Here is a 15296-nt window from a genome sequence, read left to right as displayed (position 1 = left end):
ACCTCAATGACGTCTGACCACTGGCAGCACATATTTCTGTTTATCACAGATAAAAATTGCCTATGAGCTCTTATTTTGCCCAAAACACAGACTTTTGCCACATTTAAGAAAGTGGCACTCTCCAAGTCAGTGTGGTCAGCATGTCTGGCATGCACTTTCATCTCCTGCGTCAGAGTGGAGTTACTATCCTAAAGTAATGTGCTACAGAGATGACAGAGAGGTTGGCAAAGAAGTTATGCGCACAGACAGAAAGAATGATAATATTTATGTCTACTGCAATTCAAAGCCATCTATTTGAGCACCTTGCACCACCAGAGAAATCCTAATGGCTTCCTTTTGTTCCATCTCATAATGTGGGCGGTAACACCCCATTAAATGGTCCCTAAAATGGTTTTTGTCAACCCTGAGGAAATCTCTCACAGAAAACTTGTAGACAGTCTTGATAAGTGTTGTCAGATTACCTTTCAGTGTGTCCTTTATCATCACTGTGGTGATCGTAATTTCAATTCATGTGCAGCACTCACACAGTGTGCACTCCTTGCAGACATCTGTAACTAGTGGCAGTTTACCAGCATACTTGAAGGGAGGAAAAAAGAGCATGGCCACACCAACCACATCACAGCATGCGCATACATCAGATGACATTGTGGAACCTAATTCTATGTCAGCAGGAAATGCATGGCTGCTGTCGCTATTTTGAGTGCAAATATTTGTCCCACGGGTACAGAGAAGTCATTATGGCAACCACATAATCCAGGCAGCTTAGTGCTGGGCAACTGCAATATTTATGAAGCAGCACACTGCATTCAAAGCCAGGCACTGTCACACTTGTCTGGGAAAATCGGTGCTTGTATACACAGGGGCTGGACCATTCCAAACCACAGTCACATTGGAACTCTGTCCACTCTCGTAGGGTGCATTTTCTGTGTAGTCACTGCCACTGCAGGAATAATTTTCTTCGAACTGCACAAACAGAAAATTGTAGCACTGTGCTCTGCAGTGCTTGGTGCAAAGGCAGAACAGCCATGAGCCTTCTCCCATCCACAATTCAGAAATCCGCCAATACATAGATGGCTTACAGTGGCATCTCTACAGGCAGCACACACCACCTATATGCTGCCACTTAGATTGCAACACACTGAGGGTCTCCATGCCTTCATGTAAATGCTCAAATATACTACAGGACAGGATCTTTAGGGAATAAAGGTTGTTTCACGGTCCTCATATCTATGCTATGACAAAGCCAACTCCAACTGCACAGGTAGAAATTGCTGTGGAAAATTAAATTTTACAGTTCCGTGTACCATATTTTCCATACAGTATTATAGTCTGCAGGATCTAATTTGGGCTGACAAGCCCCTCTCATTAAGCACCATGGCAAATTTTAGTTATAGGTACATTGGAAGTTGTAAGATGCCGTCAAGGGAGCATTTCCTCAAACAAATATTTCTAATTAGTTCATTATTAAAGGAAATGGAAGAAATTGAAATGTTGCATTTTCACGCTGCCAGGAGGCAAGTGCTAAAAGTGACGGCACTCAACCCCTTTGCCTCCAAGTGATCTTCCTTCTTCATCTTCCCCCATGACGGAGCCAAGGGTTCACGTCACACTCGCATGACGAGCCGTCTTTTCTTTCCTTTTTTTCTTCTCTTCCTTTTTTGCTGTGGGGCACACATCCAGGGATGGCATTTAACATTGGTTGGCTTACGAAAGTCACGTGCCATGGTTGGTGATATTGCAGGCGGCACGTTTTACATAGAGACATTTGTGCATGTAACCTTGACTCTGGCTGAAGTAGGGCTTCGTTGAGACCATGATGGCTTTTGTTTAAAATTTCAGTTGTTTTCCCACTGTGCATCATTTTGATAATTTGGAGACAGGATTGTTAGTGTGTGATCTATGCACTGCACTTGTCGGTTTGCAACTTCCAATCTTGGTGAGACGCCTTTTCATATAACAAAGTGCAACTGAACTTCCTGAAGGCATTTGCCTCCTATGTTCAAGGGAAGCAGCCCACATCCGCATACCTTATTCACAGATGTCAATTCTTTTTTTTTTGCTGCTGCTCCGTATTAAAGATGGGAACCCAAGACTGTGGAAGTAGCGTGGGCTTGGTGGTCTGGAGCTTACCATTGGTTGTCGGATCGTGCCGCTGACTGCATTTTGCAGCGGCTCATGAGTGCCGAGGGGGCCAGGCAGGAGATACGGCAACAATTCAACGAGTAGCAATGAATGTTTACTTCACATTGTTACGCAGTGGTCAACTCTGCAAGTTTCCCGATGGTGAGCGACAGACATGCTAGTTTGCTCAAAAACTGAAGGCTGAAGTCCATTAGCGAAGACGTCCTTTATAGTGTTTGGAATACCCTCGCTCAAGAAAAGGAGAGAGAAAACACTCTCCACGCTGGCGGCTGCCGCTCGATACATGGAAGTGTTCAACGAATTTTCTAACCCCCACTGGCTCAGTAGAAGGAAAGGCACTGACATGCGCATACACACACGCACACAACGCTGGCATCTTCCCTGCCGAGGATGAAGAGAAAGAACGAATGCACACACGAAGCTTAATCGTCCCACTTGCTGAAGGGAGACAACACTGTGGAGACTAAGCAGACATCAGGGTGTTGTGCAAGCCATGGGTAAGAAGGCGAAAATGCCTGCACAAATGATAAGGTCTTATTGCTATTGGGGCCTCCTAGGCGTTTTCCAACGGTTGCAGGCGGCTCGGCGTATCTAAAGGGTCCAGCCTTTCACTGTTGCTTTGGTGGCGCGACACAAATCGTTGACCACACAGGCCAGTCATAACATCAGTTAGACTAGTTCTTGTGCACGCTCAAGGACACTGAGCTTGAACGACGCCATGAATGCTCCGTCTTTTCAGTGCTATTAGAACTGTTCTTGTATTTTCTGTGTATACGAAGTCGATTATAAATCTCTTGTGCATTTTGCAACGTGGCCTTAAATATCCTAGCACTGAAACGCAGCCACATGATCAGAGTAAGCAGCATTCACTTGCATATCGTGAGTTGCCAGAATAAATTGAAAATATTGTGCTGCGACTATCATTACTGCGTCATGAAGCAACCAGAAATGACAGTACCATGCTTCACAATGCGACTTTCATTTCTCCCCTGGTGCGCTTGTACTTCTCTGGTCCCCTTTCCACTGTGTAGAGCTCCCAGAAAAGCTTTTCTCAGGACAGGGGACCATACTGTGCGCTCAACCAGGTGGCACCCATCACCACAACATTGCCCCAATCAGTCTCACCTTGTCATCTCTCGTCCTGTCCAGTGACGTTCTTCACATTTCAAGGATGAAGGTTTAGTACTATGCTTCCGATGACTCTTTAGAGCTCTGGGACAGTGTTTCCGCTGCCAGGGATAATGCTACAGAACAGCGAGTCCACTGACGCAGGTACGCGATGTTTGAAGAGACAAAGATAAAACCTTGTGCAGGCTGTCCGACATGCATATACATCTATACATCTTTTTCTGCGCCTCTTTCTAAGCAACAATGCTTTCACTGGTGAACAGGAAGACAGCCTTTGTTTCTTTTTTTCATTATCGTTTCTCAGTTTTACAAGGCCATAAAAAAATAAATAAGGAAAACAGAAAAGATTGCGAACCAGCCCTGCAATTTTCTTGAATTATTGGAAACGAATATGTGCGAACAGAGGATGCCAAATGAAATGAACAGCCAGGTGCAACAACAAGTGACATCATTCAGGTGGTGCAGGCGGTTTGGGAGGCCCATAAAATGCCTTAATAATGGGATTTATTTGAGCGTGAACATGGTGAGAAGGCTGCTTCTGCCTTGGAGTGGTGTAAAGACTGCTGCATGTCTGGAGGTTAAATGCTCATCATTCTATCATACATGGAAGTATTCCGACTATTTAGTGGAGGCATGGGAAAGCCACTCAAGCCTACATTAGCAAAATGTGCGGTACTGATTACAGCGAACGCACTCCCTCCATGTTCATGCAACCGAATGTAAACATACTGAAAGCTGAGGTGTACCTGACGAGTGTAGCACTGTGATGCTTGCCAACAGCCCATAGGACAGGAAAGGCAAATCCCTGTGCACGCATAGTGAATTCGTCACTACTGTGCATGCTCATTTCGGCAAACTGGCATAACAGATGTATTACGAGTGCAATATGTGACTGTAAAGCATGTGGCGCGTCTTTGTCACCATAGCTTGAGCTTGGTGAGAATCAAGTGGTTTGATAAATGTACAACAGAGTCAGCAATGGTGGGACAGTTCTTAGAAACTTCACAGCATGCCCGTCTGCCTCTACAATGTAAAAAAAAAAATTGGCTTTGATCCAAGAGCCAGATCTTTCTGACTGGGCAACATTCATGCACCAGCTTTGTCAGTTTTTTTATGCTCCCACTACTTGTGCTGAGGTTGTGAGAAAGGCCTGGAGAGAGTATACAATTGGAGAATCACGTACCTCTTACATTGTGGATGTCCTGGAATTGTGCTAATGCATGAACACCACCACGTCTCACAATGATCGAATGCGACATATTAAAGGCACAAGCACTGTTACCTTATACGCCCTTGGTATGCAGAACCCCAGCACCTTCACCACTTCTAAGGAACCGCTTTATTCTTGCCGAGCTAGAGCTATGGCGAAGAAGAAGCGACACACTACGTACGGATGAGGAAGATGAAGGAAAGCCACATTTCGCTCACAATATCGCTAACGTGGTAGTTTCCCAAAGGAAGCAGTCGCACCACTGCGTATAAAGTGTATGCACAGGGATACTCATGTCTTCCCTGTCCAAGGGATTGGTGGCAAGCACCACAGAGCAGCACTGGTCAGGTGCATTCCAGTTAAATTCTTAAGAATTGAGAAAAGGCCGATTCCACACAAAGCAACGACCTGACACCCTTGCCAACAAATATGTTGAACTGGCATTGAGTTTCAGGTATTTGCGGCCACACATAGGTAAACCAATGGGCAAGGTTCTGACTGGTGTTGTAGAAGTCGCGGGGCGCTTTTTTCGTTGCGACGATAGATCGGATTCATTTACAAGTACTGCTCCAGGAGGGCACATGTAACCGGCAAACAGAGGCCTCAGGAGAGCATTAGATTATAATCAAGGATGCGGCAGGGTACCCAAGAGGTAGCGGAGGGATCAAAACTGGAAGCAGGGCGGTCCCAAACTGGAAGCAGGGCGGTCCCAAACTGGAAGCAGGGCGGTCCCAAACTGGAAGCAGGTTATGTTGCCCCAACCCACGGACCACCCTGACTCCTGCTTTTTTGTCCGCGAAAGCGTACAGCTGATCTTAAAATGCGTCAGAAAATTCGGGAAGTAAGACTTACACACAGCCTACGGGCATCATAGATATACTACTAGCACGCGTAGGCCTCGGCGAGCCCCAACCCATGGACCAGTCCGGGTTCTAGCTCTGGTGTCCCCGTTACCGATTTGGTGTCCTGGAGACGCCGCCAATAATATGAAATAGTGACACGTTGTTACTAGTAAAAAAACACGATTTAAGCCGCTAACGCTACGTTCAGCACTGCCGCGCCCAACAACTTCTGCAACGCCTGTGAGAACTTCGCCAATCAATGGTTGTTCTTGGTAATACTTAGAACTTGTGAATTTTGTGTACCGTTCATGCTTAACTTTGTAGCGCACTGTGGCTTAATGAAGCACTACGCTTGCGTGTAGCATACGTACTGTACACATCTTACCTGATAGACGGTGAACAGGGTCTTGTACATATATCCGCTGAAGAAGAAAAGACTACACCTTCACATGTGTTAAAACACATGCCAAACTTGAAAAAACAGACGTACAATGAACCTCCACACGTTAAAATAGCAAAAGAATCACTTAAAAGGCGAAAACTATTGAAAACTTCGCAAGCGCCACGGCAAGCGCAAATCCGCCATTGCTGCTGATATTGATGTTGATCAGGCTGTACCCTTGCGATCGAGTCGGCAAGCGCGCGGAAGCGCGTTTCTTTATTCTATGGAAGCGCAATTGGCGCAATGTAGCCAAAATAAGTAAATAAAGAAAACTGTGCATCAACTCCAAATACACACACGCAAAAGAAGATAGTCGGGATTCTCTATGGCGACGTTTTCAACCCCTTGACTGATATTTCATACAGCTCGTTGCATTAATTAAAATACTTGCAGTGCATTGTTTTCATAACGCGAAAAAAAAAAATTCTGCGCTTAAGTTTACCCGCACACACACGCGGCGCAAATTCGTAGAACGCCACCAGTGCAGCCCCCACCATCCAAGAATATATATAAAAGACTAGTCAATAATAATAGCATATAATTATAACGTGAGCGTCGGTGCAATCAATGGAGAATTCGATTTTATTTGTTATAGAAAATCAAATGCAATGCAGTAAACAATGGATAGAATTAAGCATACGGCTTCCAGGAGTCTAAAAAAAAATCTGCCTTGAAACTTGACATGGTGACGAGGCAAATTGTGGGTATACGATTGAAAATAATTGCTATAATGTGTTCGCGTATGAGTAAGCTTCTCAAAAGGAGTTTCAAGTGTTTCCATGGTATGGCAAGCTTATATCTTGATTCATAAAGTTTTTTTTTTATTCATATTGGTCAATTATGTTTAAAAAGAGAATTGCAAATCCCAATGGTTTTGTTTTTTACCGGGGGAACACAGAGTTGAGCCACTGTTTTGAAACAAACTTTTATTTAAAGGCAGCTACAAGTAACGCCGACACCCTCACTCATGACAAAACAACTTTCACTTGCTGTGTCCAGACACTTGGTTCAAGTTGCATGTAATGCTTCATCTCCAAGCTTTGCGTGGTTTCTTAAAGGCATTGTGAAATCTACACGGTGTTTTTATTTTACACCTCCTCATCTCACAGTACAAGATCTGAAATGCGTGATTAAGAAGAATCAGGCCAGCACATATTCACAGAAACGAACTCTTCACAGTGCAGTTGACAAGTGCAAAAATTACAGCAGAAACTGTCAGTCACATGATATGAGCAAAACATAACTGTTCTTTTTGCGGGAAAGCCTCAGTCCCATGCCGACATTAACCCATATGGTGGTCATTACTGGCAATGTTTGAAAGATTTTCATAAATTAGAGACTGAATGTCTGGAGTATTTATCATAAGGGAAGTAGAAACTCACACGTCTTCTAAACAGCACTTTGCAGTGCTAAATGTATGCTGGCTATTGATAGCAATAAATAGTATGACTGTTACAACTGTTAAACAAGACAAAAGCTCACAGGAATATGAAGGCTTGAAGTGATAAACAGTGTTTGGAGGGGGAATGTAGCTGTAATGAACCTTTTGACAAAGATTTGTCTTCGTCAGTGCTGCAATTAAGTTCTGCACAGCAATCTTTATGCACGCTTAGCTCACTTTCCCACACCATCAATGTAGGATGAAGAGGAGAATAAGATAGTGCGTAGAATGAAGTTGAAGTGTAGAAAAGAAACGGGGAGACAGTGAAAGAGAAGGTAGGAGCATTGTTGTAGATTATTCTTCCAAGGTTGCTCTTCCATAAGAAAAAAAGAAAAATATTAAATGTGTAAGGAAGCATTGCCAATTATTATTCTGCCACCATAAGCACTATAAGGGATGCAATATAAAACTGATCTGATACGTAGAGTGGCCTAAAGCTTTCTGCATAGTCTTTACTATTATTATGACACTATCTGCTGCAGCCAAATATGCAGAAGTTTTCATTGAGTGCTCATGACCAGAGCAACTTATCCAGACTGCACACAACACCACTGCATATACCCTCTATTTTGGTAATCTGAAAAATAAAAGTTTATTCAAATGGGCAAAAAGAACATCACATGGAACACAACATCTAGATCGAATTATGAGGCATGCCACAGTGCGGGACTCAGTATTATTTTGACCACCTTGGGTTCTGTGATGTGCACTTGAATTCAACTACACGCTTTTTTTTTTTTCATTTCACCACCACTGAAATGCAGCCACCTTTGCTGGGATTGAACCCGCAGGCTTGAGCTCAGCAGTGCAACATCTTGACTACTGCGCTACCGAGTGTTTACACAAATTTATAGGTAGCAAAACACATTGGAGGCTTTTGCACACTGAAACACTACACACCGTCCAATGCGCTTCCTATGTACAGACATACATACCAGCGGCTCATATGACAAGCATGGAGGCGTGCTCTAACACACTACTATCCAACAGCTGCCACATACCAGAGATAACCACTGGGTTTGTACCTATTTTCACAGAACACTTACCAGCAGCTCATACAACAAGCATGGAGGCATCTCTCGCGCTCTAACACACATACCGTCCAGCTGTGACATATGGCTGCACACCACAGACAAAAACAGACGGGCTAATCATCAGAGACCACATGTCATGATTTGTTTATATGCGAGCCCTCAACCTGCTTCTGTAAGGCATGACAGCACAGCACTACTGCACCACTTCTCTCTTCCTAACTGCACTGGAGGCTTGTTACCAGTAATCGTGCCCTGCTGACGTGGTTATCTCTTCAGTTTCTATGTTGCTGTCCCTAAGCTGTTATTTAAGGACTTCCTTTTGAGCTTCAGTGGGCCTTGAAAGGCTAGATGATGGCTGCGACAATCTAGGGTTTTTTGTAGAGTGAAATCTTAACAGGTGCACAACTTTTTTGTTGGCTGGTTCATTGGAATGGTCTGGCATCTTTCTTTTGGGGTCACTTTCACTTTCCACAAGCATGAAAATTGGCTCAAACAAATTGTTTGCCTTCTCAGCCACACCCTCAGAGACTTCACCATCTGATATTGCCTGTCTGACTGAGTCCATTTTTGCTCTTAAGAGTGTTGAGCTTGACACTGCTTTGGCTGCTTCCAGCTTTGTTATACTCTGTACAATGTGCAATGCCCGACTTGCCTCACATGCTTCTTTGGGTGAGCTCTCATGGGCCTTGTTGCTGCTAGTTGGATTAGCGATGACCACACAGTGACTGTGCTTGCACACACACTGCGCATTCCTTGCACCTCAAAGGACAGCAAGCACCATCTTTCACTTTTGACACTTTATATGAGAGCCCTTTAATAGACTGAGATGGCACAGTCCATATGCCATCTTCATTTATTTTCGCACAAGCTGCCATTTCACTGCCAGACCTGTGGTTCTTCTGAATTGTTCTCAGCTCCTTACCCTTTGCCCCTTTCATCATGTGGCTAGCCCTTTTCATTAAAAAATGATTTGTCAAGTCCATGAGGGCAGAAATTAGTTTGTCACCATGCTTATTCTGTTTTCTCTCCAGCATAGTATGCTTTAACGTCCTGTGCTTGCTCTCAAGGTGCATGTTAGTGTTAACAGCTGCTCTAGTCCTAAAGCGATAGGCCCACTCTTGCGGCCTAACTGCATAGTGGTCTTTGAAGTACTTCAGGAAGTCCCTCAGTTTTTCTTCCTCACTAGAAAGGAATTGCTTAAAATAATCTTCAAATGCCTTTTCCGCGAGGAACTCTAAGAGTAGCCACACACTATGGTAAACATGTGGCCTTAGCTGTCTCTCTACACACTCGAGTGTCTTTTTACGCCTAATTGTTATCCACATGCCAGGCACAGAGAAGTTTCTGTTTTGCGGCACCTATGACCCTGGACCATGCTTTGTAGAATTGCGAGGCATCATCAGATATCAATGTCTTAGCGGCCACTTTTTTGGCCATGGCCGACTCCAGATATTTGAAGAATGCTGTCAAAGTTCGCTCGTTCAACTGGTTGCAGATGAAATAAGCTATAGTTACAACTGATGCTACTTTATCTAGCACCAGAAGAGTGGTCAGCTCAAACAGGTACTGTATAGTTCCATGTGTGGAGTCAAGACATACAGTCCCTGCAGGGCCCAATTTTTCTAGTAGCTCCTTCTGAGGCTCTGTCATCAGAACAAGAGCAAAGTCTGCTGAAGAAAATGTACCACTTGGGTCCACTGCACCTTGTGCCTTGTACAGGCGGACAAGTGTTTCACCTTTTTCTTTCATCACAAGCACCCACATGTCTACACTGACAGCGTCATTAGTGTGACAACGTTCAGGAGCAGCAATGTTAAACTGCTGTTTGATGTTATGCAGGGTTGAGCACTCTGCCAAGTGCACTGGCCTCAGCTTGGATGCCACAGATGTTCTTATTCACTTTAGAATGGTTTTCATAAGCACACCCCTTTCTAGGTTCTCTGCTACGCTGGCCTTTTCCTTGTCACTCATTCACAAGCGCTGAATTTCTGGTTTATGACCATAATGGTTTCTTTGATACCTGACTTTTATGGTGGTGCTTTCAGGTGTCGGACTCTGGGTGTTGTCCATTGTGATGGTAATAAATGAAAGACATATCTTACCAGACCTACAGCTCCCCTGACTTTTCTCTCGACGGTCACTATGACCTTCCTTTTTCCTTGCCTCGCCTGATCTATTACAGTAATAGTGGATCCTTGTCTCTCCACTGGCCAGCTTTTTGGGGTCCCTGGGCAAAATGAACTAGCAGTTTTGGCTACCCTCTTCTTCTGCTTTCCATTCATGAAATTCTGTAATAAAAGCACAAAATAGCATTAGATGGTGACAAGTACTTTGGGGAGAGAGATGCAAACAAAAATAATCACTTTGAAGGCTTTGGACACAGGCTAACGTAGCATTTATTTTACTCTCTCACCTTCAACTCGACTGTGTCATGAGGTCACCCTTGATATTGCTCAAATTTCTGTTAAAATTGAATTTCAAATATGCAATGTGCCATAACTTCAAAAAATTTATCATATTAGTTTTGTTTTAATAAGAAACAAGTATGAAACTTAAGCATGATCTATGCTCACTCCTTCCTCAATATTGAATCAGACTGTACATTCACAGCAATGCTGTTACGATAAGACAAAGACGAACTGAGAGCACGTGGTGCAAGCTACGCCCCAGAACAGTGTGAATTCCTTCCCTCAGTTTCTTCTTGAAAAGCTCCTGCTTTTCAAGAAGAGCTTGAATTTTTACTGTAGATAGGGGCTTGGCGAGGGAGTGTTCCATGGTCATGCGGTTATGATCTGGCTTGGGCATGCGCCTGGTTCGAAGAGGCAGCATTATGTGTGATTTCAATAAACCAGTTGCTAGTCTGCGTTCGTCCTGTCTTCTTCTACGTTGGTGTCTTATCCCAAGCGCACTTTAAGTTCACAAAAAGATGTCTTACCAAGTAGCCTCCTAACACACTCTTCTTAAAGAAAAAAGGATTGATTGCGCGTGCGTCAAATTTGGCTCTATTTTATGAAATCTACAACCGGAGTCCTTCAATTGAAGGACTGTGGTACTACTAAAGAATTTTCCCAAAGTACGCCGGGAGACCAAGCCGCTGACAGCCGCAACTGCAAGTGTATTGCGGTCGGCACTGAGGCGAAGACTGTACCACGCACGCAAGTAGCGCAAAGCAACGTGAGAACGCAGAGCAAATCCCTCCTCTCGTTTAAGAAAAAAAAAAAGGAAGGGGGGGAGGGTGCGCGAGCGTCACATTTCGCTCTATTCTATGAAATGTACTACTAAAGAGTTTGCCAACAATACGCTGGGATACCATCCCGGCGACATCCGCAAATTCAAGTATGGTCCCGGTTCTGCGTCTCTGCCGCATTGCAACATGCATTGAGGCGAAGACTAGGCCACGCACGCATGTGGCACAGAGCAACCTCAGAACGCAGAACAGCTTACTCCTGTCGCTTAAAAAAAAGAAAAAAAGATGTGCAAACGTCAAATTTCACTCCACTTGCTGGGCAGGAAAGCAGATCATGCCAAACGTATGTCATGTAGCGCATCGCTGGGAGCGCGCACATATGACTATACTATATATAGACGGATAAACAAACAAATTATATTTAACGAGGATACAAACTTCAACATACCCCAAGGAAATAAATTAGGCACGTGCGCAAACGATACTCTTCGCGAAACAGATGGAGAAAGAAAAAACAAAGGCCCGCAAGGTATAAACAACTGCTTTTGGAGGCACACTGCGCAACAAGAAATTTAAGCAATAAAAACAGCGCTAAACGACAGGACGAGTGAAGGGACACAGACAACGGCGCTGACTAACAACCAAAGTGTGTTTATTCCGTCAGTCAGCATATATATGCTCCGCCGCTATCTGAAACTACAGAATCTACAAGATAGGGCATGCGCAGGGGGAATGCCATATCCAGAGCATGGAAGTGCATGGGGTGGCATGGGGCATGGGGTGGCTCCTGCGAAGGTCAAAACAAAAGGCTGTTCAGCTCTGCGAAAAAGCCGGACTCTCCAAGTTGGCCTCCTCCATAAAGGCCTGCAAGGAAACCAGCCTTTCGGTGTTTTTCAGTGCCAAGACGCACAAGGAACTGTGCCCGTTTCGGGCCATTGTTTCTGAGCGTGGAACCTGGCAACGACAATTGGGAGTGTTCCTGCAAAGGTTTTTGTGCCTCCTCGACATTGATGACCCCTTCCTCATAAAGACGCCAGGTACTGTCTCCACCTTCCTCCGTGAGGAATGTCCAGAAGCCGTCCGAGCCTTTTCCGTGGACATCAAGGACTTGTACTACTCCTTGCCTCAAGATGATGTATGCATTGAAGTCGGCCATTGCATAGACAAATTATGGCGTGCTTAGGTTTCAGAATGCATGTGGTATCAACGTCGACAAGTTTTTAGAGCTTTTAAGGTTTTATATGCTTTCCACTTTCGTTTCAATGGAGGATAAGCTTTTCATACAGAAGAAAGGTGTGTGCATCGGTTCATGTATATCCCCTGTTCTTAGCGACATTTTATTAGCCAGCTATGACCGCAATCTTGTAACTAAGCTTAGCCAGACAAGCACTGTAAAAGTGATGCGATACGTTGATGACTTTCTAATTTTTTACAATACTAACGCCACTGACGCGCAGCTTGCTGCTGCTATAATATTTGACTAGTTCCGCACAGTTCTAGATTCTTTTGAATTGACCACGGAGCATCCGTCAGACAACAAACTCCGTTTCTTAGGCTTGGAGCTAACGTTCTCAAGCAATCATGTATGTTGGAGTTACGCTCCTCGGTCTCATAAACACCTTCTTCCATTTTCGTCCGCGCATTCAAAGATAGTCAAGCGCGGTATAGCAAGTTCCTGCATGAAGGCGGCCCTCATCCGGTCATGTGACCACCAAGTGGATGTAAGCTTCGAAAAGCAAGTAGCCAGACTGAAGCTCGCAGGGTCCTCGGTACCACTTTTGACCAGCATCGCCGAAAGCCTCGTAGCGAACCTTAAAGGAAAGCAGTCGGCAGCTGCCCTGTCCGAGAATCGCTCACGGCAAGTGGTTGCGGTAATACCATATGTTCACCAGGTTGCGCACAACCTCAAAAAAGTTGTCAGTAGGGCAGGTGTCAGGTTGCTGTTTACTGCCAAAAATAAGTTAGGTAGCCTGTGCCACCAAGTTAATAGGGTAAGCAATAACAACAAAAAAAGTTGTAAAAAACAGCACAGACAGAGGTTTGTTGCTGACTGTTGTGACTGTGTGGTTTACAAGATCCCTCTTTCATGCAAGCGTTTTTATATCGGCCAAACGGGGCGTTGCATCAACGACCGCATGCGTGAGCACTTCAACAAATTTCAAAAACGGGCAAAAGATAGTCAGTTGTCGCTACATTGCAATGAATGCGGCTGCAAGCCATCCTTCGAAGGTGTAACATATTTGTCAAAATATCGTGATGACCGCGCACGCCTTATATCCGAAGCCTTCCACATTCACGTTAGTGGTGATGCATGTGTAAGCCTCCCGTCCATTTCTCTCCTTCCAAAGGAGATTGCCTTCTTATCACATTAATTGCATTCCCCCTGCGCATGCCCTATCCTGTAGATTCTGTAGTTTCAGATAGCGGCGGAGCATATATATGCTGACTGACGGAATAAACACACTTTGGTTGTTAGTCAGCGCCGTTGTCTGTGTCCCTTCACTCGTCCTGTCGTTTAGCGCTGTTTTTATTGCTCGGAATCACGAACCAACCAGCCCAAATGCGTACTCTCTTGAAGAAATTAAAAAAAAGTCCGACATATAATATTGCGTTTAAACGTCATTTGCTTACGATGACTGAGAATAAACTTAATAAAACTGTTCCTCACCCTTATTGTTCCGGAACACAGGTGCACGTAGTCAGCCTCGAAGTTGTGCACAGCGATCTGGTGCACCGAATACTTCTCCATTGTAGGCAGGGAAGTGCCACATAGGTCGCATTTCATCAGTTTCTTGACATCCACGGCCATTCTGTGAACGTTCCTGATGTGTTGCAGCATGTTCTTCCTCTGTATGACTAGTCTGCTGCAAAATTCGCAGCGACGATCGTCATCGCCGATGGCAGCTCGATCACAGGCGTGCGCCATTCCGAAGCGGAGAGACGGCGTTTAGAAGCACGTGGTTTCTGCGTCATTGCACGCGCTAGGATTGTTCTATATTCCGGCAGTAATACAGGAAAGAAACCTCCCCAATCACGTGACACACTAGGTATTCAGTGGCCTCATAGGGACAGTTGGAAACCAACTTAGGGAACCAACATCCGGGAACGCAGGGTCACGTGGATGCTGCCTTCTATTGTTCACCGGCCTCAGCCGGCCTGCGGGGAAACGCGTGTCTCCGCAGTACGTGCCACATGGCTCTACACTGCGCATGCCCGGCAGTCGCCTAGCAACGGGCAACGGAGACGCGTGCTCCGCGATCGCGGCCGGAAGCAGCCGTAGCGGCTACACCTTCGTGTTTAATGCAGCGCGCGCTAGCATACACCTAGCGCAGACGACTCAGAGGACCCAATATGTCGCTTTACAGTAGTCGAAATCAAGCTTCGAAGAACTTGAAAGATACGAAAGCTCTCAGGTAGGCATATCTGAAAGAAATGTTGCACTTACAGCTGCTGCAACAGGCATTTATATGTGCTGCATGCAGGCAGCCGCCCGCGGCTGTGTCTTTGATGAAGATATGAAGATATTAAAGGTTAGCTGTTTGCTAACAGCTGTTTGCTTAGCTGTTTGTTTACGCAATTGCTACCACACGCAAACTTGGCGTGGCAAACACTTCGCAACGGTAGCAACGGCTACGCGCTTCCTTATTTACCGTACGGCTGTTGCAGCTGCGCTAAAGCTCTCCATTAACTGGGTCTCAGGAGGGTGCTCTGCTGTGGCGGCTGTGGGTATCTCCAAATAATGCGCGTATTGCGCAGCATATGGGCCATATGGCCAGTATACTGGCAACCAAAGCCATGCAAGCTAGACGTCCACGTATGTACTAGCAAAATATCTTGAACAACGAAAAGCCAACACTGGCAGCCGCACTG

At 45.1% G+C, this 15296-nt stretch overlaps 1 long non-coding RNA gene across 1 annotated transcript; it reads right to left on the bottom strand.

Annotated features, from left to right (window-relative positions):
- Nucleotides 1-6670: 6670 nt before the first annotated feature.
- Nucleotides 6671-14373, bottom strand: LOC135914972 (uncharacterized). The gene is made up of 2 exons (XR_011509300.1): nt 14095-14373; nt 6671-10527 (listed from the first exon to the last, which is right to left on the bottom strand). It is a non-coding gene; the product is annotated as an uncharacterized lncRNA (long non-coding RNA).
- Between the last annotated feature and the right edge of the window lie 923 nt (nt 14374-15296).

This window comes from Dermacentor albipictus, unplaced genomic scaffold (genome assembly GCF_038994185.2).
Source record: "Dermacentor albipictus isolate Rhodes 1998 colony unplaced genomic scaffold, USDA_Dalb.pri_finalv2 scaffold_11, whole genome shotgun sequence".
In the NCBI taxonomy this organism is placed as follows: domain Eukaryota; kingdom Metazoa; phylum Arthropoda; class Arachnida; order Ixodida; family Ixodidae; genus Dermacentor; species Dermacentor albipictus.
This window is presented reverse-complemented; position numbering and strand designations above follow the sequence as displayed.